A 26152-nucleotide genomic window follows, 5' to 3' on the forward strand; every position below is an offset into this window, starting at 1 on the left:
TTCCATCTTTCATATTATCTCATATATGTTACTCTTTTTTCTAAAAATACAAATAAATTCAACATGTTTGTCAAACATCTTCATTAATCATTAATGTCCTGATGCAACGTAATACAGAAAGCCTGGGTTTCTTTTTTAAGGAATAGTAAAAGTGACATTTAAAAAGTGTTTCCTAACTAAACTTTTATGGATTTTCTTCTATTTATACCTTCATCTGGGTAAATTTAACTTAAAATTTAGGCATGGTAAGAATGGAAAATCCATTTTTTAATATGTAGCATCTTGATTATGAAAATAAAAGTTTAATGGGTACATATTCATGTTCTTATTAATGGAAGTACATGGATATAGGAATGGATAAATCAAACCAACAAAATTCTGGAAAACGTAATATAAATGTCATCCTGCTTTGGCTGGTGAGTAGCACTGTGAAGAGGGTTTCTTGTCACGGTTGTTGCTGTTGTTGAGGGTCTGAGAAGCAGTGATCTGGAATGGATGATACCTGTGAGATTTTACATGTTTCAAAATATCTTCTCAATCCTCCTTAAATTGTAGAAATCTTGGAATAAATAGGATTCTCTTTTAAAACGTAAATACCATACGTGAATATGAAGTCCTTTTGTCATTTACACATCATGTAACAATTATTTTAAGATAAGGTCTTTGGGTTGAACGATTGTAACTTTATTTAGAAGCCTCAAGCAATATAGGATTTGTTAAAGGGGTATCCACAAAGAGAAACTCAGAAAATGAACAACTGGGACATAGGAAGAGGAATTCGAGTGAAGATACCCCTACGGGTGAATGGATAATTATTCTAGCACACTTTCTTAGTTTTATTCTTTTTCTACCCTCCATTACTACTAATCATTTGTCTTATTTCTATTTTTCTATATTTCTTTCTATTTTTCTCTATATTTCAAAGGTTTATCTATCAGAGTCGCTGCTTCCTAACCTTATTCATATTTGGGGTTTCCTGATGAACTTGGGTCCAATGACCTCACGATCCTTCTCTCATCCTTTCAGCTTCAACAATTTCTATGTGGGCCATTCTCTTGCTGTACTCTTAGACAAAAATGAATCCATATAGTTAATCGTTTCTCTCCAGGCCCCTTGGGCCACTTCCCAGGCTGTGGATTGCCTGCTCTTGGGTTAGATCCATCCATGATCCAATCAGTGTGGTCAGAAACCAAGCATCCCAAAGTGAGAGAAAGTCACCCAAACAAACTAGGTTTTATAGCAGTTTTGGTGGTGGTTGCAGGGGTTGGGTGGTGGTTAAATAACAGTGTGGTTCTTTAGCAACATGTTCCCTCAGCCCCAGCTTGTTCCAAATTCAGTCATGGAAGAAAGAGAAATCGCCTTTTGCTTCAAAAACTTCAATATCATATATTTTAGCAAAGAAAAATATCTCTAATCTTGCAAATGGGGAAAGTGAGGGCCAGAGAGATTAAGTGGCATGTGCCCTGTTATATAATTAGTTACTGGGACAGCTGCGAGTAACACCTAGGAGTTCTGTTTCTTGTAGCATAATAAGCTAATTCCAATTCTTTTTTCATTTGAGACTGAAGAAGAGCAGAAAAACACTTGTTTGCTGGTGAACGAGCACCTCCTGCACTGAGCCTGTTCGATGCAACTCTGCAGGTTGTGCCCGACCAGAGCCTTGGGGCAGGCAGGAACGAACAGACTTGCAGCTTCTGAACAGCTTGTAACCAGTTTGGTTTTCAAGGTACTGACACCCACGAAGCAGGTTTCTTGCTGAAGGCTTTGTTTTCTTTTTGGATATAGACTATGAAAACAAAGCTAGGAAATTCAGCTGGAGTCAAAGAATACTAGCCACTTTCTTTATCTAAGACACACTGAATAACCCAGATTCTATTTCTGAGTTATCGTCACGCCAAAGATACCACTACTTAGAAAGGAACTCACATATTTCAAGGAGTGAGAAAACTATACAGAGATGGTAAGGACTTTTTTTCTGAAAACAGTCTTTGGATTTCAAAAAGTAATTAAACATAATGATAAGTGAGAACGGCTTGATCAAAGCTGTTGATGGTGAACTGAGAGAAGCGAGGAGCAGGGAAAAAGCCAGATGGAGTATGTTCTGTCTTTTCCCACCCCTTCATACATGACCTAAGATGACGGATGGATTAGAATGGATAAATTCGAGATATTTGTCATTATGGATTCAGGTGACTCTTGATGGATGAAATTTAGTAAGAGGAGAGCAGGACATTTTCATGAACTATTTAATGTAGAAAAAAGGCAGATGATAAGAAAATAAATCAATGGAAGAAATGAAAGAAGGAAAGGAGGGGTAAAGAGAAGAGGAAGGGAAAGAAGGTAGGCAAAATTTTGTTTCAGAAAGTTTCAAGAAATAGGTAACAGGTGGCGATGTTGGCCAAGTGTAACTTGGACACTGTGGCGCAGTGGCTTTCAAGCATCCTTTGTGTATAGGAAACATTCCAAGACAATTATAATTGAAGCAAACGTATAGAAAATGTGTATGTTATTTGGTACTTATCAGCATACGTCCTATTCAATGTATGATATTACATTTAGAATTAGTTACGTTCTTGATTCTCTTTGAGAAGGAGGAAAAGAAATACAAGGGGAGAGAGTGTTACTGATAACACATTTCAAAAGAAAATGGTAACTACCTAGTTCAGTCATGTTTCTGTTGACTACCATTTATAATGTCATGTTAAAATACTATGGAGTAGACATACTCCATAGGAAGAAAGATGATGTTATGATGCTAGGTACCAGCTCTCTGTGACAAGGCGCATTCTTTCCTAAGTGAGTTTGAAGCAAATGGAACATTGCAAAGGTTCTCTAGTTACGCTTCTTGTATTAGAAGTGGGACAGAAGCTCTGTGGCCAGAGAACCCAAATTACAGCTTTAATCGATTTAGATATTTTGAATCTGGGTCCTAAGAAATCTCCCACACACAGACTTCAAAATGGGTCCCCCAATAGAGAGTATGCATCTGAATATGACACAAATAACTGAGGTATTTAACAACAATAAAAACTTAAGGAATCTCTTGACTGACTGCTGGATAATTTTATTCTTAGCATCATTTTCCTCAGAATTTTTTCTGTGCATTATGGAAAGGAGCCAAAGCTCTAAACCAGAAGAATTAATTGTTCACCATTGAAAATGAAATCTCTATTCCACCAGGGCTGACAATCAGAACAAAAGAACACAAGCCATTCGTCCAAATGTTGATAAAAAATAAGTTACTCTTGTTTGGAATAATGTTTTCAAACACACTAAAGTTTGCCCTTTAGTTTATATGTTACTCATAAAACAAAAATTAATTCTTTGCTATTTCTTTTATTAATAAAAGTAAAACAAATTTAAAAGACTGGTAATTGGGGCAATTTAATAAATAGTGATGAAATAATTTGTTCTTCACTGTAGTTACATGCTTGCCAATACTTAAACATATTTCATAATTATTTTTATAAATGATGGAATCAATAGCATAGAAATTCACTCACATTCAACTCAGTTGTGTTGTCTTCCTAAATTTGACTACGATGTTTCTGTCCTCATTTAACTGTTAACTACTGTTCTCTTCCTTCTACCTTTTCTCTTGTTCTTTTCCCTTCTTCTCCCGCTCTTCCCCTCCTCAACTTTTAGATTCTAATGGCTTTGCACATATAAGTTAGCACATTGCAAACACTCATAAATCGTTCACTACTATTCTCTCTGATAGCAGATCTTGACATTTTTAGTAGAATTAAGACAAGAAGAGAAAAATAATGTTATTATGAAATAGCATCATTAGTAAATCTATTTTCTTGCTTGTCTTGATTCATGCGGCTTCAAGTCAAACTCCAACTTTTGGAAGCATTTTTGAATCAGAAAGTAAAATTTTACTGCTGTGTGAACAATCCGTCTGTAGATAATTTTAAAACACATCAAGGGTTAATATTGCAAAAGTAGATCATCTCAGTCATTTATAATTATTTATCAGTGTTTTCAACATGATTGCATTTCAAAATTTTGAAAGCTTACTTGGAAACCACACAAAATTCTGTATTTTCATTGTCTCAGGTTGAGGGAATGAACAAGATGGCTTTGTGAGTAAAAGGGTTAAGCATTCCGCATAAGCCTTGAATAGACTTCAAGTTTTTGTTTTTTGTGTATAAATTATCAAACGCTCCTTTTCAAATGGACTGTGTGTTTGCCCTTTTAAATTTACGATGGATGCTGTACAATTAACATGATCATGACAGCTGACATGTGAAAGCAACGTGCTCACAAAAAGTAACCTCGACAAAATAACCCTGGCATTTTTCAAGTGCAGGAGCAGAAAATTTTCTCTCTCAGCATCTGAACCTTTTTTTTTTTCGGTCTTTACTCACACAAATTTGTTTTTACTATTAAACAGATTTCTTTTTTCTGATTCAAGGTCCACACAATTATATTATTCTGAATAAATTTTTGTTTTCCTTTCTCTATGAGAATAAGTTACAATAACTACATTAAAAACAAATTCAGCAAACAGTACTTGGTTTACTTATTCTAGTTCATTTTATGCACCTTTAATTCAGGACTGGTGTTATCTTTAAAAGTCAATGTTTTATTGGACTAACAAATGAGATAAATAGTTCTGTGTCAGCACAGGCGTTATTGACTTTTATTCCATATGTGTCGGGAGACTTTCATAAATAGATTTTATTAAATGTCCTTCTGTATTTACGAGTGCACATTATTATTATACTTTATTTATTTGGTTTTGGTTAGTATCTCTACCACAGAGAGCATACTAGGATTTTGCATTTTAGCTTTGTTTTCTCTAAATAATTGTTGGCATTTCATGCCTTTCCTTTTAAACTCTAAAAGTTAATACCACCAATTAGAATTTGAAGTAAAAGAACTGAATGACCCTAGATGTTTTTTTCTGACTTTTTAATAACAGCAATAATAATTATGCAATAATTGTTCGTAGTTTATGCATATTTATATTTCTGGACAAAGATGCTTAGATTCTAATTTCTTCAAATATTTCTAGTCTATATTCAGGAAAGTCATACAACATACTGTTCGTGAGTGGAAAGAAATAGGAAGCACGCCTTGGAAGTCAGTGACAGCGAAAGCGTGGACAAATCTCAAACGTGGAGGTATGCCTTCAGGGTTCCAACTCCAGCTTTCTTATTACCTATTATCTAGCTGGTAAACTTGGCCCATTTATGGGGCTAATTTGAACAAATATTCTAATCTTGTACTTTTTATGCAATTGCTCTGATGATGATTTTAAATAATTTTTCTAAGAAGGCTTTGTTCAGTTAAAAGAACTATGCAACTATAAAATTATTATTATTATCTATATTATTAAGTGGCATAAAGACGTAAGGTAAGGTAGAAATAAGAATAGCAAAATACGGGGCCAGCCAGCGGTGTAGTGGTTGAGTTCACGCGCTCTGCTTTGGCCGCCAGGTTCACCAGTTTGGATCCCAGGCCTGGACTTACACACCACTCATCAAGTCACGCTGTGGCTGCATCCCACATACAAAAAATAGAGGAGGATTGGCACAGATGTTAGCTCAGGGCCAATCTTCCTCAACAACAACAACAACAAAAAGCAAAATATAGCCAAGAAAGTTAAATGCCATAGAGAACACTCAAGAAAAAAAATGAGTCACTTGTTTTTGAGGACTAAGAGGTATCCTTGACACTATTAGGATGCAAACCAAAATAATGATGAAGAATATGGGCCGTTTTAATACAAGTATAGTCGCAAGTTAAGAATGTCTTTTTTATCCTGTTAAATAACTGTCCAGGTAAACTAACCTTTAAAAAACCCATTATGTTGTGCGGATTTTGCTGCATGGACAGGAAAGAATTTCCATGGAAATACTTTTCCTTCCAGAAAGTAAATGGAAATTTCCCAAAGTTCCAGCAATTTCAGGAAGTTCAGGTGGAGCTCATCTTTCCCCACCTATCGATGGCAGCCATCATGTGTAAGCCCTCAGGTAAAGTGTAGCCATCTTTTCAAACTTTTGTGAAAAAGTATAAGACCTTAGTCGCAATCTCTACAATTAATTTCAGATGGGTCTGCAAATAGAACTCACAAGGTTTTCTATCTTTTTTATGTGGACAAATGTACAGATGTTAGGCAATGTTTAAAAAATCTGCCTGCTGCTCTGTGGCAGTTAGGCTCCTAAACATTTTCCAGACCATAAGGTTTTTGATGGTCTGTTTTTGGAGCTTCTAGTCAAACCATGTTATATTCTTACGCCTCGACATGTGTTTTTAAATTTAACAAAGAGAGAATCTAAACTTCCAAGAAGAAAAACCATCCATATAGGATGAACAGACAAAAGCAGAACTTTTGAGAGTACCCCAGTGGCATCTCCACTGTAAAAGCGCTTGCCAGCTGTGCTAAGGCAATTTTTCTGCACTGAGTAGCTACCGTTTCATGGGAGGAATATGTGTTACAAGCTTCGGGACCTACGGGTGGGTAGTAACACTGATTAATTTACCAGTTCTCATTCTCTGCATGTTGCTAGAAACTGCTTTCTTGTTCCCCATTCCCGTAAACACTTAATATTAAGAATTACAGTGTTTCATTGTGGAAATAAGGAGAAACTGGCCTTGGGCCACATTTGTAAATCTACATTCAAGTACGCCATCAATCAAATCTTACCCCAGTGCCAGGGAGCAGCTGGGCGTTACAGATGCTCAAAAGTCGCTCATCTTCTTTCCACCAAAGCAGATCTAGGGAAAAATATTTAAAACAGAACAAAAGAATAAAACAGAAGAAACATTTTATATTAGGACCCCACTTTCTTTCTCTACCAACTAAAAATTCTTGTTGTTGACCGATCTACGAGTCTGTGGTATTTACAGATTGACTATTATTTGTACACTTTTCAGCATATTCAGAGTTCTGTTTCTCGACACGTTTCCATTTCGTTGCTTTTTCATTTTGTCTACATATTCGCATGGCTAACCACGGGATGGCTGTTACTCTGAAACTACTCTACAGCACAACTATGTTGCTTTTTGCTTTGGTGAATGTTTTTTGCTTGAATGGGTTAGAATATTTACAGCACTGGTTTTAATGTACTAGCTTGACATGAAGTGACACTAAAATGATATCCCTAGGGTCTTGTATTCATTCAACCAGCTTAAATAAAATTCTTCCTCTTAAGACGATGAAAACGTAGATATCTACAATATTCTGTGAAGCTTACTTCAAACCATTTAAACACTTTAGGCAACATTCTTTTACCTATTAATTAACATATGTAAGTATTTTTTAACATCATTTTTAGGTTCAGGAAAAATGGTAAATATTTTCATTTTTCTTTCTAAAATAATTTTTAGCTAGGTATTACATTTTACATAGTAGTATTACACATTTTTACACATAACTACATTATGGTTTGCCTTTGCCTAAAGCCTTACGTAATATTTATATCGGATACAGCAGAATTGACTAAGACTATATATATGTATAGTCTTACATGCACAAATACTGAAAATGAACAGATGGTAAAATATTTATACATAGTTGAACTAGATTATTAACAAATCACATATAGCCACCCTCGTTTTTAAATAATTATTAATTTCCCAGATATGAAAGAGTGGGGTGGGGGGAAGACCATGATAGTCAAAGAAAAGATTTCATGGTGAAATATTCCACAATTATACTTGTTATTTTGACTTCCTAGCATTTTGGGTCACTAGCTTTCTCTCCACCAGCCCAATTCATTAGATGGCCAAGGATTCCTATAATGGTTTCACAAATTATGCATAGATATGTGAGAAGCTGGTGACATGAATTGAGAAGAAAAAGAAAGCATCATTCTTAGGAGTGTTTTTAAAGTTAATGCCCTTCACTGTGAATAGATTTTAAACCTAGAGACCAGAGAATTTATTATAGAGAACACAAATATAATGCTCATCAATCTGCTTAGAGACATAACTATTCAGACAAGGTCTTCTGCCCACTTGAGTCTACCCAAATTTCACACACGGTTTTTTTTCCGTATTTTGTTTTTAATGAAGCAACATTGCTGGCAAGTCCTTTGTCTGATTTTCTAATGTGTACAAAAGCCTGCTATTGGAATGGCAGACTCACCAGCCGGAAGCTGGCTCCGAACATGTCAGAGACTTTGGCACGAGCAGAGTTCAGGTGCCATCGGACGCCCCTGCCAGGGGGACAGAAGCCAGCCCAGAGCTGGAGTCAGGACCAGGCACCGCATCAGAGTCATGCAGCACCGTGAGCATTGATCGCTGCAGACACAGGTTTCAGACACCGTCACAGACAGCAGCCTGTCCCAGCAGGTGTGGCAGGTGTTGGTGCGTGTCTGGCAGTCGGAAACATGAAGCAAGTGGTGAATCAATGGGGATCTGTGCTTTCTGTGTCCTTTCCATAAACTCTGAGAATCATAGGAGATGAAATGCAGAATCATAGGAGTTTGTGAACACCCTACAATGGATCAAATGATACATGACAACAAAAATTGCTCCCAGATAAAGAAAAATGAAACATTTTTATAATACCACAGCTTACTTCTGATTTTCTGTGCACTCTGATTTTACGCTTGAAACTTCTATGCTTAAATTTTGATTTCTTTCCTTTCTTGGTACTTTAAAAGCTGTATTACGGTTTCACTCATGGCTATTGTGTTATTATGTGTATTCTGAAGGGAGATTAAAAAATTAGCATTTCAGTCATGCAATTTGGCTCTTTTCTTTATAGGTTTTTTTTTTTTGCTGAGGAAGATTTGCCCTGTGCCAATCTTCCCCTATTTTTCAGTATGTGGGCTGCCAGCATAACATGACAGCTAACAGAGCAGTGTAGGTCTGCACCCTGGAACCGAACCTGGGCTGCCAAAGCAGAGCACGCTGACCTTAACCACTAGGCCCCCAGGGCTGGCCCTCATTATAGATTTTGATTTTAGGATATTCTAACATATGCATTACTTTTAAAAGACGCTTTATTTTCAATGGAGAGTTTTTAAACTAACATTAAAGACTTAAAATGGAATGTCAGACCCCAAGCCAGTTTACAATTGTACTTGTACATTAACACCTGAAGCAATTTGCATCTCATCATGTCAGATGGTAACCTTTCAAAGTCTGCATTGCATGAAGGGTCCACCAGGAACTCACCACGGCAACAAGGTGGGGAAGTCCATTTTACAGGAAACCTCAGAAACTGAAGCTGCCTTCAGACAACAGCCTTTCTCCATGTCAGCAACCAAATTCATTTGAAAATGATTTAAGATAAACTCACCACACCTCCAATTTTGTTTCTTAGGGTACCATTTGTATAAAAGTTCAACTTTCAAACTATAACATTCTCCTAACAACAATTTAGTTTTTAATCTGAACTACCAGGTGTGCAGTGTTTCTGGATGGGTTTTTCGTGTCATTCTCTACAGCAGTTATTAAATAGCTCTGAGCAACACATGGCAGAATAAGATCATCTACACAAAGGACACTTATATCTAAAAAAAAAAATGAGACCTGAGTTATTCCAGACCGAGGAAAGCTTTAAGTGAAAAATCTAAAAATAAAACTAACTAGTGAGATAGTGGGGCTTCATCTTATAAAAAAACAAATGTATCTAGAAAATGACCCATTTTCATAATCAAATGTAAATATGTGTTCTTCAGCAAAAACAGTATAAAATTATATTTAACTGTATGTTACAATTTTCTAATAAAATGTAAGTAAAATGAATGCTATTCAATAGTTATAAAAGATATCTGGGTTTATTTGAATGTTTGCTTCAAAAGCAGTCAGAAGGGAACATAAGTACTGCTTAATAAGAAGAAAACAAGTGTCAAAAATCCTCATTTTTATAACAGGCTACAATCTAATTTTCTTTTATGTTGTGATTGTTCCCTATCACTTTGTGAAAACTACAAATATTTGAGGGTTTTTTCTTTTTTTTTAATTGAGCCAGAGCTAGCTGTGATATTTGGCTCTGACTTTTTTTTTTTTTTTTTGGTGAGGAAGATTGGCTCTGAGCTAACATCTGTTGCCAATCTTCCCCTTCTTTTTCCATTCTCCCCAAAGCCCCAGTACACAGTTGTATATCCTAGTTGCAGGTCATTCTAGTTCTTCTAGGTGGAATGCTGCCACTTCAGCACAGCTTGACAAATGGTGTGTAGGCCCACACCTAGGATCCAAACCAGCAAACCCCGGGCCACTGAAGCAGAGCGTGCAAACTTAACCATGCAGCCACAGGGCCGGCCCCTGGTTTTTTTGAATGGGAATGAAAAGGATGTATAGACACACAAGCTGAAATTGAGAAGAGAGATTGAAAATGTGATGACAGCAAACAAATCGAGGCAAGGAAAGAAAAACAAACACACATGTACGCATGCATTTTTTTCCAGGGGGTCTGCTAAGAATTTTTCAATTTTTTAACCTCTTTTAATTCTCACAATAGTCTTACACGATAAGCATGATTCTCCCCATTTTACAGGTGAATTGAGACTTTGAGAAAAACAATCTGAGATCGGAGCACTAGGAACAGACAAAACCACAATTTAATTCTAAATTCAGTTGCCTTCAAAGACTTTGTTCTTTTCTCTTTAAACATGAGAATGTTCTGTAATCGCCAGTTTTCGCATATCAGGTGCCATCAATCAACAGTATTGATCAATGCCCCTAGTTTCCCATGTGGTGACTGGACCGCTCCCTTTCAACCATCCAGGATGCTGTATTCGCGGGTCCTGTTCTGATGGTGCGCAGATGCTAAGACTAAAATGGAGAAGATCTGTGCCCGGCAAAGTGCCCACTCGCCCAAGATTAATGGCCCCCTGCACCAGTTCTAATGGGACAATCAGAAGACAATCATTGCCACTGAATTCTTTTGCCCTCTGCCATCCCTCTAAGACTTGCTGGTCAAATCACTGGGGAAACCAGGGATGGTCTCCCTCCTTCTCTCACGAATTGTAGCTGCTCTAAGCATTTAGATTTCCACCAGCTGTAGAGTTCCAGCTGATGCGCAGAAGAAGTCTCTACGACAAAGATTTGGGAACCACTGAGCATGAAACAACACTCTATTTAGTCTGTTTTTTCTTCCCAGCTCCTTTTCGTGTCTGCTAAGGATCCCTAACGTCCCCCAAAGTTTTGTCTGTGGGCCTACATCACAATGACCTGGGGTTCACAGTAAAAGGCGGGTTCCCTGGGTGCCTCCAGGCCTAATGCACTACAATCTCAAGGCATGCTGCCTAGGAGTCTGCTTTTTTTTTTTTTTAAAGATTTTATTTTTTCCTTTTTCTCCCCAAAGCCCCCCCGGTACATAGTTGTATATTCTTCGTTGTGGGTCCTTCTAGTTGTGGCATGTGGGACGCTGCCTCAGCGTGGTTTGATGAGCAGTGCCATGTCCACGCCCAGGATTCGAACCAACGAAACACTGGGCCGCCTGCAGCGGGGCGCGCGAACTTAACCACTCGGCCACGGGGCCAGCCCCACTAGGAGTCTGTTTTTAACATACTTCCCTTAGGATTTTTATGGACATTAATACTACGTGTGCCGTAAGTTTATTTACATTCGTTAATATTAATATTTCAGATGAACCAACAAAATCACAGACAAACCAACCACACGGCCAATAGGCCACAGGATCTAAAATTAAGATGGGAGACAGTGAGGCAGATAAAGATGAGTGGCATCAGCAGGTAGCTTTAGCTGGCTAAGAAACTCCCGGTGAACACAATAGTCAGAAAACACTCAACGCAATCATTATTTTCGGGAAGGCTGCATGGCAAGAATTTAGTGGGTAGTTTTATCTCCTTTATGTTCTGAGTTTTTGGAGTTTTCTTATTTTTATAAATATACATAAATATTATTTTGACTATATATAAATTTATATACACATTACACAAATATTTATATAAATGTTATATAAATATTAAATAAATATTTATATAAATGTTATAAATATGACACTGAAACAAGTATCTAAATTGGCCTATTTTGCAACACTCTGCAACACAGTAAAAATTTTAAGTGACTAAGTGTTTACGAAAGTGTTATAATTTGGTCAAAATTCTTATTGGCTGTGTTAGGAAGTCTTCTCAAATTAGAACCAATTTGTCTGTCTTCTTCAGCGTTGGTCACTTGTAATTGAGGCAAGTTGTCACTGTAGGTAAATCATGGGATTCTAAGGTGATGCCATTGAAACTTTATTTAAACCTTAATTAGTACTTCAAACAAAATTATGAAATTGCTGATTTAATTGCTATCAGAGGGATTTGAGGAGATTTATTAAGTAAGAATGGCATCGATTTTAACTAGCATTGTGAGTCAGGACAATCTGCAACATAGAAAAATTCCATTTTGCTTTTTTCCCCCTTCTAAACCGCTATCTATAAAAATGCTTATTGCAGTAATGTTTTTGTTTTTACATTCACTGTGGTTAATGAATCCACTACATTCTCTGTCTAATATTATTTAAATTTGTGGATTGAGAAAATAAAACTGCAGTAATTAAAATCAACTAAAGAGTATCTTGTGCCTCAGGCGTATTGTTATACCGTCTTTACTATCACCAGAATATCAAAATTTGCCTTCTCCAAGTCACAAGAAGCACTTCTGTTTAACTTTTATTTCATTTAATAATCAAAAACTCTCAAGACTATACTGTTTACTTTTTTATTTTCCCATATTTTAGTGCATATTAGGCGAACAATGAAGGTGACTTCCCTTAAATGGCTTATTTAATATACATTATAAATCTCACAGGAGACATTATTTTTTATAGAATTTAATTAAATGCATTTCCTGGAGAAGCTACTCCCCTGTTGGTCTTTTGTCTGTGTTCTGTCTGTATTAACTTGAGAGATAATTATGAAGATAAATATTAATTCAGAATCCATGAGAATGTAAAGATAATTTAAATCCTTTTGTTCACTGTGCATTATTTAATTAAGCATCAATGGTTTGCCCATTGAATTTATCAGGGAAGAAATTGTATGTTTTTGAGATCTTTGCTACAAACTTAAGTGGACTCACAAACACAGAATTTGTCCTTTAAGTATATTTTGCAGCTTCCCACTAATTAGACAACGTCCGTTCTTATAAGTTTCCGTTTTCTTCACTTTTTTGAAGACTATCTCTAAATGAGATCATATTTGTTCATAAAGTCCACTTAGATTAGCTGAACCAGTAAAATTTATCACGGAATTAAAATTGATATCAGCATATAGGCACAATCTAAGTGGGTTTATATACTACTGACAGGGCTCACGTGACCCCAGTTTTGAGAAAACTTGAGAGCTCCTAGGAGTTTGAAGAGAACTAGTTAAATCTGGCGAGAGGATGGAGAACAGGAGAGGACACGTTCGAATCCCCAACACTCCATCCAGCCACTCCCCGCTCTGGAAACGACGGGAGCCTGGTGACAAGCGTTTGGGAGCAGAACGTCTCAGCCACCAGATGTCAGTATGACTAATCAAAATGATAGAGACAGAAAGCCTAAGAATTGGAAATGGGCCCAGAGCCCTCAGCGGACTGGACTGCTGTCCTGGCCTAGTCCCGAACCAACGAGGAATGAGAGATTCGACTGAAAGATGGAGCAGAATGGCTACGAAGAGTGGGCGGGAAAGAGTCTGAAGTCTGATTCTTCGTTGTGTGCCCCAAAGGCTTAAGTTACAAAAGGAAGGCCTTAACAGATGTGACTGACAGGTGCAGGACGAACTTGCTGGCCCAGGATCGGCTCTCTCGGAGATGCAGGAGGCACAGGGACTGAGAGCTGCTGTGCGTCCCCAAGACTTCACAGCATTTCTAGGGGGATGTCTTCCTGGAATAGAAGGTCACTTTCTTAAAACTGAAGGCTAACATAGTCTTTATTCACTTTGTTGTCTCACTCAAATCTTAGGGAATAACCCAATCCTGGTTACATTATAATGTGTTTGTCTGAAAATTACTATTCTTTATTAATTTCGTTCAGATGTTCAGTCATTCACCCAGCATTTATCAAACACCTGCTAGGTTCTTGTCACTAAACTAGTATATCTCCTTCTCTCTGTCTGTGGCTTTATCTCCTGCTGTCATTGCAGATAACTCTAAATGCATATACTCAGATGTGTATACATTGCATACAAATACGTGGTAGTAAATCCAGTGACTACAGGCCAGCAGGAATGCTCCCATAGTCAAACTCAGTTAAGTACATTAAATTGCTATTGTAAGGGAAATCCCGTACCACGGGAATTATGACATGTTTAAGTATGGGTTTGCCCGGGATCAGGTGCTGTCAGGTAGTAGGGCTAATTTGTGATTGGCTATTTTAATAATTTTTATCTAAGGGTTGGGAGAAGTCATGTTGGGCCAGAGTTGTCATTGGAGAGGAAGTTGTAGCCATTCCTATTAGCCAGGAGGGGGGGATGGTGGCCATTGTGATGTTTGCTTTTGTGATGTTATTGTCTTGTTCCATCATGCTTATCTTCTGTTAACATCCTCTGAAGTTACACATGCCCAGCAGGGCACACCAAGTCTTACTTGTGAGCTGCCAGGCTGGCTACAGGCAAGCTATGAGCAGCTCTATAATTTTTCTTTCTTAGTAGCTGTAGTTTTGACATAAACACTAGCTAATAAAACTTTTAAGTCATAATAGCTTAATTAATACCTGCTTAATATCGAATGGATAAATCTGAGATGAATCTTCTAAGTGTGTAGAAAGAGATTTTAAAATCATCCAACAGATCAGTACCCCTATACTTGGTAAAATAGATACTATGATGAGCCTGTAGGAAGAGAGCTCGTATGATGCTTTGCTTGATATTGTGGGAAGCACTGAAGTGTAATTGTTTAAAAAGACACATCTTAAAAAGAAAAAAAATATATAAACACAATATTAGTCTTTGAGGAATTTAGAGTCTAATAAAGTTTACTAACTTTATAATTGGCCGCTGATGCAAGGGTGCAAGGATTCTGTGTACATCAAGATGATGTGTGAAAACTGCTTTAAACATTTGACATGCAAATATAAAGCATTTTCTTCTTTATCAATATTAAATTCTACTCTTCTGTAGACTGGGTTAGGAGAACACTAAAGTTACCTAAAGTTGAAATTTTTTAAAGTTTAGAATTCAGTGCCATTTCAATGATTTGGCTGAAACTTCAAAAATTGTGTGACATAAAAGCAAGTCAGTCTGGAAAATTAAAACTATTAGCAGGAGGAAAATGTAGATTCCGCCCCCGGCACAAATTGCTACCTTTATCTTCTGGATGAGTTTTACCTATTTCTCCTGATACAGTTTTATGAAAAGCAGATGTTACCGCCATGAAATGGACATATAAACCCCAGGATTAAAGACAATCACAGTCATGCAGGCAGCTGCCAAGAAGCAACCATGGAAAAAAATAATTTGCAGGACATATTGTGGCTGTATAACTTCAAATTTGCCCTATACTGCCTCCAAAGGTAAAAATGAAGAAAAACTACTGAAAGATATTGGCAGAAAAAAAAATCTATAGCAAGTCATGTGTACAGCACGTACTTGAAAATTCTACCTGAAAAGAACAACCATGAAAGTTATTTTTATGATTTCTTGGGTAGTGCCTTAGGACTTTTATCACCTGGGTTTTAGATGTCATGGTAGTTATTTAAGTTGCATCTAAACTATGAGATGTATATAGTGCTGAAGTTATTTCTGAATAGCAATATCTGGGGGGAAAAGCAGATTTTCTATAATTTTTGCCATGGTTGCTTCCTTGTCATCCTCATTTTGATAATATTTTATATAATTAATTGCCCTTATATACCTTCATAGATTGGTATGTCCTCTTTCTGGCATGATGCGATAATCTCAGCCACTGTAACTTTCCGGCTAGAGCAGCAAAGTGTATGTGATGGTCTTCTTACTTCAATGCCCCATGAACCCATAAGCTTTGAATTTATCTGTTTAATCCTCCTCTGAAGGTTCATTCATACTTCACCCTCTTGGATTAAACATAGTTCTAACTAGAGGGAGTTTAAGGAACCCCAAGTAAGGAAATCAGAACTTGAACTTCAAACCAAATTTGCAGTGCGCCTGCGTGACATTCACTCAATCAGATTTCAACCATTGATTTATTTCCTTTGGTGTGTGATTTGGGCTAGCTGATAGTAGCTAGATCATCTTTCTCCACCTTCAAATTTCCCTTGAAAGACATCCAGATTGGAAAGGAAAAAATAAATGTTTCTCTATTTGCAGATGACATGATCTCGTATATAGAAAATCCTAAGGAATCTACTAAAAAACTATTGGAATTAATAGGAGTTCAGCAAAGTTGCAGCGCACAAGATCAATAACCAAAATCAACTGGATTCTTATATACCAGCAGTCCAAATGTGAAATTAAGAAGACAATTCCATTTACAATAGTATCAAAAAGAATGACATACTTTGGAATAAATTTAACAAAAGAAGTATAAAAGTTATACTCTGAAAACTAGAAAATATCACTGAGGGAAATTAAGGAAGACCCAAATAAAGGGAGAGACTTTCCAAGTTCATGGATTAGAAGATTTGATATTTTTAAGATGGCAGTTCTCTCTAATTGCAATCGCTGTCAAAAATCCTAGTTTGCCTATTTTAAGAGATTGACAAGGTGGTATTAAAAACCACATGGAAATTCAAGGGATTCAGAAAAACCAAAACAAAACTTAGCATGAAGCGACAGTAATCAAGACAGTGCAGAAGGAGCATAAGAATATGCATATACAATAGAATTGGGAGTCTAGAAATAAATCTTACATTTAAGATAAACTGAATTTTGACAAGAGTATCAAGACAATGCAACAAGGGAAGAATAGTCTTTTCAAAAAAGGTGCTTGTTCAACTGGATAGCCATATGCAGTATGAAAAAGTTGTACTCTTTCCTCACACCATTTACAAAATTTAACTAAAAATGGATCATAGACCTAAATAAAAGAGCTAAAATTAAAATTCTTGCAGGAAAATATAGGAATAAATTCTTGTGACCTGGAGTTAGCTGAAGCCATCTCGGATAATACTGTAAAAGTACAAGTGACAAAAGACAAAAAGACATTATTTATAGATGGGAATTCATCAAAATTAAAAACTTTTGTGTCTCAAAGGACACCATCAAGAAGTGACAAAACAGCCTATGGAATAGGAGAAAATGTTTGCAAATCATATATCTGATAAGGCACTTGAATCTAAAACATATATATATATTTTTTTATCTATTTCTACATAGATAGACAGAGAGAATTTTTATAATTCAATAGTAAGAAGAAAATCTAATTAAAAAATGAGCAAAGAGTATAAATAAAAAGTTGCCCAAAGAAGATACATAAATGGCCAATGAGAACATGAATAGATGCTCAGCATCATTAGCCATTAGGGAAACGTCAAGCAAAAGCACAATAAGATGCTACTTCACACCTTCTAAGATGACTATAATCAAAACGACAGATAATAAGTACAGGCGAGGATGTGGAGAATTAGAACCCTTGTATACTGCTGATGAGAATGTAAAATAGTGCAGCCACTTTGAAAAGCAGGCTGGCGGTTCCTCAATAACTTAAACAGAGAGTTATCATATGACTCAGAAATTCCACTCCTAGGTATATACCCAAGAGAAATAAAAATATTATGTCCACCCAAAAATTTATAAACGAATGTTCACAGCAGCATTATTCATAATAGGCAAAAGGTGGAAAAACCTTAATATCCATCAACTAATGAATAGATAAATAAAATATGGTCTGTAGATGGCTAGTTAGATAGATACAAGTCCCGTATTTGTAGTTCTTTAGGATATAAAATTTATTTTGTGTTGTTTCTGCTGATTCTCACCCATGATGGCTTAATTCTTTATTTTTTGGCAATCTTTGATTGAGAACCTATTGTTGATGTTGATCTTTAGGAATCCTATGAGAGGAGAAGCCTTCAATTCACTGCTTGAACTGGGAATCTTCAAAGTGGCCAAAATTTTGCCAAGTTGGTGATGTCCCTTCAAATGCTCTATGGAGGAAAGCATCTCTAACATGCTCGTTCTCTCTCATTCTCTCTCGTTCTCCATCCATAGAACATAGAATAGTTACATATGAAATGTGTAAACAAATAGATAGAGATTGGCAAACTATGTCCATATGCCAGCCACATGTTTTTGTAAATGAAATTTTATTGGCACACAGCCACTCTCATTGGTTTTCGTATGGCACTACAACAGAAGAGTAGAATAGTCCCAACAGAGACTGTATGGCCCATGACCCTAAAATATTTACTATCTGGCCCTTTAAGAAAGAGTCTGTTAAGCACTGAAATAAGGAATAGAAACAAAACACTAAGCCAAGCCGGCAGCAAAGGCTGTCAGGAAGATTTATGCAGAATATTAAAAAGAAACAAGTGAAACCACTAAAATAAGCAAAACAATAATTTTAAACTTAAAAATCTGGGGGGAATCGATTAAAAAAACAGATGAAACACCCTGAAGAGACAATGAGAAAATTGGAAGACAGCATAGATAGACGAGAAGACAGAAATACGAATGAGAAGTTTAAAGACTTGGCGGATGAAATGACGTGTATGGAGTTCGGAGAGAGAACGGTGGAAATGGAAGGGAAGGGATGCTTAAGGAAACCATGACTGAAAACTTTTCAGAACTGACGGCGGACTTGTGTCGAAAGCTATAAGAAGCTAATAAACAGAATAAACATCGCTTCTTAGTCACATGATGTGGCAATTGCAGTGCACCAAAACTAAAGGAAAAAAAAGAAAGGAGAAAGAAAGAAAGGAAGGAAGGAAGAAAGAAAAGAACAACTAGAGAGGAAAGACTGTTACAAAGGAACAGACATCAGATCAAGAGAAACTCATACTCGAGGAGCAAATGACACGAGAAGAGTAGAATAATATCTCTAGAATATTAAAAAGAAATAATTATCAATCAAAACATTTTTATGAAAAAAAAATCTGTCTTCAAAGAGTGAAGAAACTTTAAGACAAAAACATCCTTAGAGAGAGATAAGTTTTCTGCTAAATGCTCATTAGGAAAAATATTCTGAACCTATATATCTAATATAATGATATTAGGTGTACATTAATAAAATCTCAAATATATTAATAAAAAGACTGATAAAACAACAGGGAGAACTTTGACAAATCTCTCATTATATTGGGAGATTTCAACATATTTCTTTAATTATTGACAGGTAAATGAGGAAAAAAAATAAAGTTAGAAAAGACATGAACAGCACAATTAACAAGCATGCTCTAATGGTATGACGTAGAATTCTGTCCCAAGTGAGACCATACAAGCTGTTCTCAAGCAAATATAGAATAATTTATTAATGATCACATTATAGGCAATAAGAACTTGTATTATACAAATAACCTAAAAGCATAAGAATCAAAAAGAAAAAAAAAAGGATATGATTGATTGTCTACGTAGAATGGTCAGTTAAATATGTGGGCAAATTAATAGAAATAATGGAATTTACCAAAGGGACAGGCAGTGAGACCAAATTAAAACACCAATTGTATTTCTATATGCGAACATCAACTTCACAGCTTTGCAAACTTCCTCAGGTTAACCTCTCTGAGCTTCGAATTCCTCATCCATAAAAATAGGAAAAATAGTAGTGACTTCTTCCTAGCACTGTTAGAGCGTCAAATGAGCTAATACATATAAAATTCTTAGAGGAGTGTCTGATATAAGTTATAAATAAGTATTAGACAGTAAATAATGTAGTATTTATAATTTTTAGGTTAAAATAAATATTTAAGCTATTTCGCACAACCTTTCATGATCTGTCACTTTAATAAGGAACCAAAGAGTTTCTATAAGGTTTTTGCTTTACAAATTGGTCCCAGGAGAGGCGACCTTGAAGATAAACATCCTCAGCTGACTATTTTTTGACAATTACCCACGGTAGGAATAAGATAAAAGTCAGTGTATGTGGTTTGCAAAAATTCTTAGACAAAATAGTGCATTATATAATGCTGAGAATAAAATATTTTTTCATGAAAATATGAAGGTCTTCTGAATGCTCCTGCTATGTTTTCAGATGGGGAAAAAGCAAAAGGATTTTAACAATTATAGAAAATTGAACAAAATTTGCATTTTTCCCATACCTGTAACTGTGCTTTGGCGCTACGGGTAATTCTACAAGCAAATCTCCTTATATATACACATTTAACTATGGGGAAGCTAGTATTTCCCTCAGCTACTAAATAAGTCAAAATAAACATTTCAGTGATATTTATTTGAAGATGGGGCAAAGTTTTGGTTTAATCCATGTGCTTCACTTTGGCCCTTTTAATGTGAAATATATTTTTTCCATAAATATAAAAAGGTTGCAAAATCTTTTGTGTTCATTCTCGATACGAATCAAGGGGATGGTGAACTCAACAAAATCAAGTTATTAGGAAACAAGAAGAAACAATCTGAGGTCAAAAAAAATTACTTTCAGATGAATATCATGACCACAAAATCAATAACTTCAATATATATGCAGTGAAAAGAACACTGGATACTTAGTAAAACGTAGTAAATGAGGTAGAAGACAAACTCAGCAAATTTTCTAAGAAATCAGAGGAAAATGATAGACAAAATATTGAAAACTAAAAGATAAATGACAAGATTAGGTGAACCCATTAACTCATAGTTCAAGGAGAAGCAAAGAGCAAATGTAGAAGGGCCCATAATGAAAGAAAGAAGGGAATTTAGGAAACTCAGGATGTACATGTCGATACAAAGAAAATAAATTAAAACAGAACAACATGAAGGTATAGCTTGGTGTCTAAGACTGATACTGTTATTTTAACGTTAAGAATAAAAAAGAACTTAGAAAGAGATTCTAGATCATCAATATTCATCTGCAAAATAATTAAAATAAGGCGAATCTAAGATTTTCATTGACCACTGACTTCCAGAAGGCAATGATCAACCTACACAGAGTTTTCTCAAAAAGTGATTTAGATCAGCCTGGGGGTCATTTATCTGCCAAAGGAAAAGAAAATCACATTTCAGCTACATAAGAGCTCAGAAAAATAAATACTAAAGGGCAATAAAGTCAGTATATATCAAAACTTGAGAGATACAGGTAAAAAGGAAAACATTTACAATAAATGTACTTTAAAAAGTATGAATGTGAATGAGCAATTTAACCATTTAAAGAATGTAGACTAGGAAGATATTAGACCCTAAGAAAGCAAATGCCTCCCCCCCAAAAAGATAAAGCAGAAATTAATAAAGCAGATAATAAAAGAAAACTAAAACATTGATATGATCAATAAATGTTTGCCTAAAAAATAGACAGAACTTTAGCAGGAAAGTTACATAGAAAAGAAAGAGAGAAATGATTAACTCAGCATTTAGTACAAGAAAGAAAACAACAAAATAATCATAGAGCGATAGAAAGAATGTAGAAACAATGTAGTAAATGCAGAAATTTACAAATGGTAAACTATAAGTAATAAAAATCTGAAAAATTTTTCCTTCGTAGAGTCTTGTAAGAAAAACTGCTAGATGGGATAAATCAAGCTAACAGAAAAGTAAAGAAATACAAATACAAAAAGTAGAAATTGTATCTACTAACCAAAAAAGAAACGATTTTAACAAAAACCTGAAAATACTATGCAAAGCCATAGAAATATTAATAAAGTGTCAATTATATGAAAGAATTTCTGAGAAAATAAAATAATTAAAAGTGACTCAAGATAAATAATAACCAAGGAAGAAAATAAAATGTTTTAAAGTACAACCTTGAAAAAATGTTCATCTCATAAAATTTTAAAGATATCAAAGAAAAAATATGTCCCTGCCAAGACACAAATTTCCCCAATTAAGAAAAAGAGGAAAAGTGTCCTAATTTATTTCACAATGCTATGAAATTATTAATACCATTTTGATCACGATGGATTTACTAGTATCAAATGTGGGACCTGATGTAAATGAGTAGAAATCTGGCAGAACATAAAACAACGGTTTTTAGACATTGGAAAAAAGGACACCCAGGACTCTGACTCTTGAGAGAAGCAACTAATGAATGATTTTCACTATTGCCTGAGCTTTCTGAGAAGACTGTTGGACAGCAGGATGGGCTGGGGGTTGGGAGCATTCAAGAAGAGCACAGCTGTCCAGCTAAATTGAGGAACTGAAGATCAGAGCTCACGAGGACTATAGCAGACAGAATTTTGGTGCAGAGCTTCAGAAAAGTAAAGGAGCCATAAGAAGAAAGAGCTCCTGAAACCTGCGTGGGATGCCCCTTGAATGAACAAAAAGGGGTGCACGGGAGTGATTCTCCACTATCCTGGATAAAGAACTAACGGGAGGCTATAAGCTGAACACTTCCAAGATCACGCTCAGTGCTAAGAGACATTCAGGTCTGAGGAGCCAGAACGAAGAGACCACATCGGACATGAGGGAAATTCAGTAGAGACCACAGAAGGTCTAAGCCTTTGTAGAAGAGCTAAGCTAGTCCTAAATTAAAAGCTACTCGATTCCCATCCTAACAGCCCTGGAGAGGAAGTGAGGCCCCCTGCCAACAGTCAGCAGGTGGATGAGCCAACTTGGAAGTGGATCTTCTATGCCCAAGCAAACGTTCTGATGACTGGAGTCCTGGCCAGGTTCTGATGGCCACTGCATTAGAGACACTAAGCCAGAATTCCCGATCCACAAATCTGACAGAGCTGAAAAAGGTTCTTTGTTGTTTTAGCCTCTAAACTTTGGGGTGATTTGTTACACAGCAATAGATAAACAAAACACCAAGATGAAACCAACTTCCTTCACTGTTGAGTGTCCAATCTACAACTCCAGAAGCCAATGCTGTGCCCCACTTTGCATCATCCCTTGGGAGGACCAACCAGTTACCTGGGGGGCAGCTATTTCATTGGATCCCTTTCATAGGTAGAAGGGAATTCTTTGTCCTCTCAAGAAAATACAAAAAGCTAGGTATAGATTTGCCTTCCTTCCTTAAGGAAGGAATAAAATACTCATTCCATCACCATGGCATCCCCACAATATGGTCTTTTACCTGGGGGTACAGTTCATGGCAAAAAAGTGTGGTATTGATCTTGCATGTATAGAGGTTTGTCTTTCATCATTACTTATCCATAGAAAGAGACATTTTGATAGAGCAGTGGAATACCCTGTCGAAGCCTCACGTATATTCCCAGCTGGGAGATGACACTGTGAGGTTGGGGTGCAAATTTACAGTATGTGGTATATCCTTTAAACCCACAGCCAATATATATATTTTGCCTCTTCCCCCTAAGCAGGGTACAGAAGTCCAATGGAGATGGGAACGCTCTTACTATTATACTTAATAACTCACTGGAAAAAAATGTTGGCTTTACCTTCCCACAACCTTGGAATTGATGGGTTTGGAAGTCCTGGTGGCCAAGAGAGGAATGTTTCCAAAGTAAACATAGTCAGGTTTCTAATGAATCGGAAGCTAAGTCTGCCCTGGGTCCAGATTGCTCGTATGATGCCCGTGAAACAATAGTGTGAGAAGGAGTCTTGTGGAATAGGAGGCTGTGATTGCTCACCAGACCAAGGGCATCTCTCAGGACTCATTTTTGCAATCGTCATGGTCAATGGAAAACCAACACAGACTGGCCTCCCCAGACTTACATTCTGTAGGAACGAAGGTTTGGGTCATCCCACAAGGAAAAAATTCCTGTCTACACCACTAGGAAAAAAAAAAAAAAAATCAATGGCAGAGAAGAAGTTAACATGGAAGGTATAACGTTAAACTGAAATTCAAAACGTTTCTTATTTCGTCCTTACTTTGTGAACCTTTTTTAATCCTGTGATTGGACCTTGTGAACACAGAAAGATATGGGAATGTGGCAGCTATGTTGGATGTTACATAAGTGTTTCTTTTCTTATCCTTCCCCAACTTATATGAAGAATATCAAAGCTAATGTTTTAAATTTCAGGTGGGAGCATGTCCAGACTTATTCCCAGACCCCATATTGTATGGAGTGTGATGAGATTTCGTGCATTTGATACACTAGGGAAGTGTAAGTCTCGCGCAAGCAAAGAACAAGAGTGAGTGCTGAGGAGCAAAGTGGACGGGCTGTAGTCTCTGCTCCCTACTCTTTTCTGTCAAGCTTTCTGCACCAGGAGGCTGACATATATGGAATCTGTTTTCGGTTGGTTTTAGCCAATGGGAACCTGTAAAAAGATCTAAGGGAGAGAGGAGAGTAAGATGAGAATATTTATTCCCCTGATGTCTACCCTTCAAGGCCACCTTGAGCTGGCCATGTCCCCTTGATCAGATGTCGCTACCTCTCTTAAAGTGGCCAGCGCTACACAATCCTCTCCCTCTAAGTTCTGCTAATGGCTTCCTTCCATATCCTTTCTCCACTAACAGCTTAGCTATTATGTTCCATGTTGATTCTTCTAAAATTGTATGTCTGTAATTAATTCTTTTAAATAAGCCCTCTTTGAACCCTATTTGAATGTGCCATCTTCTTGGGATTCTGACTCATATGCTAGGTTAGCTTTTAATAGCCAGAAATGTTTAAGTTACAGATAACTCCACCAGGAACCATGAAAATATTAAGTTAATGAAAGGCAGGGACGAATGTTACACCTCTTTGTAACTCACACAGCATCAAGAGATGTTTTTCCTGACTAATTAAATGAAATATTTTTTTAAAAAGTAAGATCACTTTTAATTCTAGAGTTTGATTATCAGTCATATACACAATATCCCTCAGAAACATGAAAGTATTCTTTGCATAGAAACAGAGAAGAGTAAGGAACAGGGAGTACAGCCCATCACTGGCATTTTAAGATGCCAGGTGCAAGATAAATAACCAATCAATCAGTAAAATAATTTATCTCTAAAATTGGTGTCATGGACTTTCTTAATTACATTGTCTCTATTTTTATATAAATCCTAAGAAGAATCTCTTATCTAGAAACTTATGTGATAATATAGGTGAATTCTTCTTGAATCTATTTATACCACCTAGTCTATATAACTGTATCAGTAATGTCACCGCTCACTATTTAAAAATTATCTTCTTCTTGTCCTACATCCACCTCTTCTTGGCTTCCAGGGATGGTCTCTTATTCTGCTTCTAGTTCTTTTAAAATTCACATTTTCTTTTTTCTGTATGGATTCAGTAGATCATTAAGCCTCAATCTAATTTCTCTAGATTAGTAACTTTATTTTTGTCCCTTTTTCATTAAATTAAATCTTCATTAAAATTTTGACTTTTTTTCATGGCAGAAAATTCTTCATGAGGAAACGTCGTCTTAGATGCTATGTTTAGACACTTCTAATTTGAAGCCAAAAACAGTCAGAGTGAATAAGTTACATCTTTTAAATTGGGGCAGTTGACCACAGGAACGTTTCCAGCTAGGATAATTCAACACGTACGGAGCATCTAAGGTAATTAAGAGTAGTAACTTTAGTTTATTCTTATTATCAGTATCAGATTTTTGCTGAGAATAAGAATATGAACAAGACATGGTTTCTGCCTCTGAGACGCTCCCAGCCTAGTAGAGTCATGCTGAGAAGTAAGATCCCTGGGGAGTCTGACAAGGATTCATTACGTTTAGAAATCCCCCTAAGACATCTTCTGTATTTTGATGTATGGTTTTCTTCCTGAGGCAGAACAATTTCTCACTGTCTGTCCAGCTTCCATTGAAGCTACTGTTTTTGGAAAATGGTTTAGATCATATTTTATTTTATGCTTTTAATTTTGTTATTTATGGTATGAATTTGATCATCTAAGTTAGATCAAAACAATTCTGTCCACGCCAAAAAACAGAATAAATGGTTAACAAACCAATATAATTTTTACTAACATTAGTGTCACAGTCACGAATTTTCTTTTCTGCTTTTTCTCCCCAAATCCCCCAAGTACATAGTTGTATATTTTAGTTGTGGGTCCTTCTAGTTGTGGCTTCTTTTTTTTTTTTTAACAGTCATGAAATTTTTGAATCCCTTAGGTTTGGGAACAACTATTTTGAAGACCTCATTCTGCCAAAATGAAGTTGATTTGTGATAACTACCATGAAATCAAGCGCTGAATTATATGTTCAGACTCTGTTTAAAAGCAAAGAGTAAAAAAGACACAGAAGGGAAAGAGGAATAAAAAAAACAAAAAAAAGGGGGAAGAAAATAAAAAAGCAGGCAACAAAACTAAACTAGGTCTTGTCTGTTAAATTCTTTACATTTTTTAAAAACACAG

The sequence above is a fragment of the Equus quagga genome, chromosome 8 (assembly GCF_021613505.1).
Source record: "Equus quagga isolate Etosha38 chromosome 8, UCLA_HA_Equagga_1.0, whole genome shotgun sequence".
Taxonomy (NCBI): Eukaryota; Metazoa; Chordata; class Mammalia; order Perissodactyla; family Equidae; genus Equus; species Equus quagga.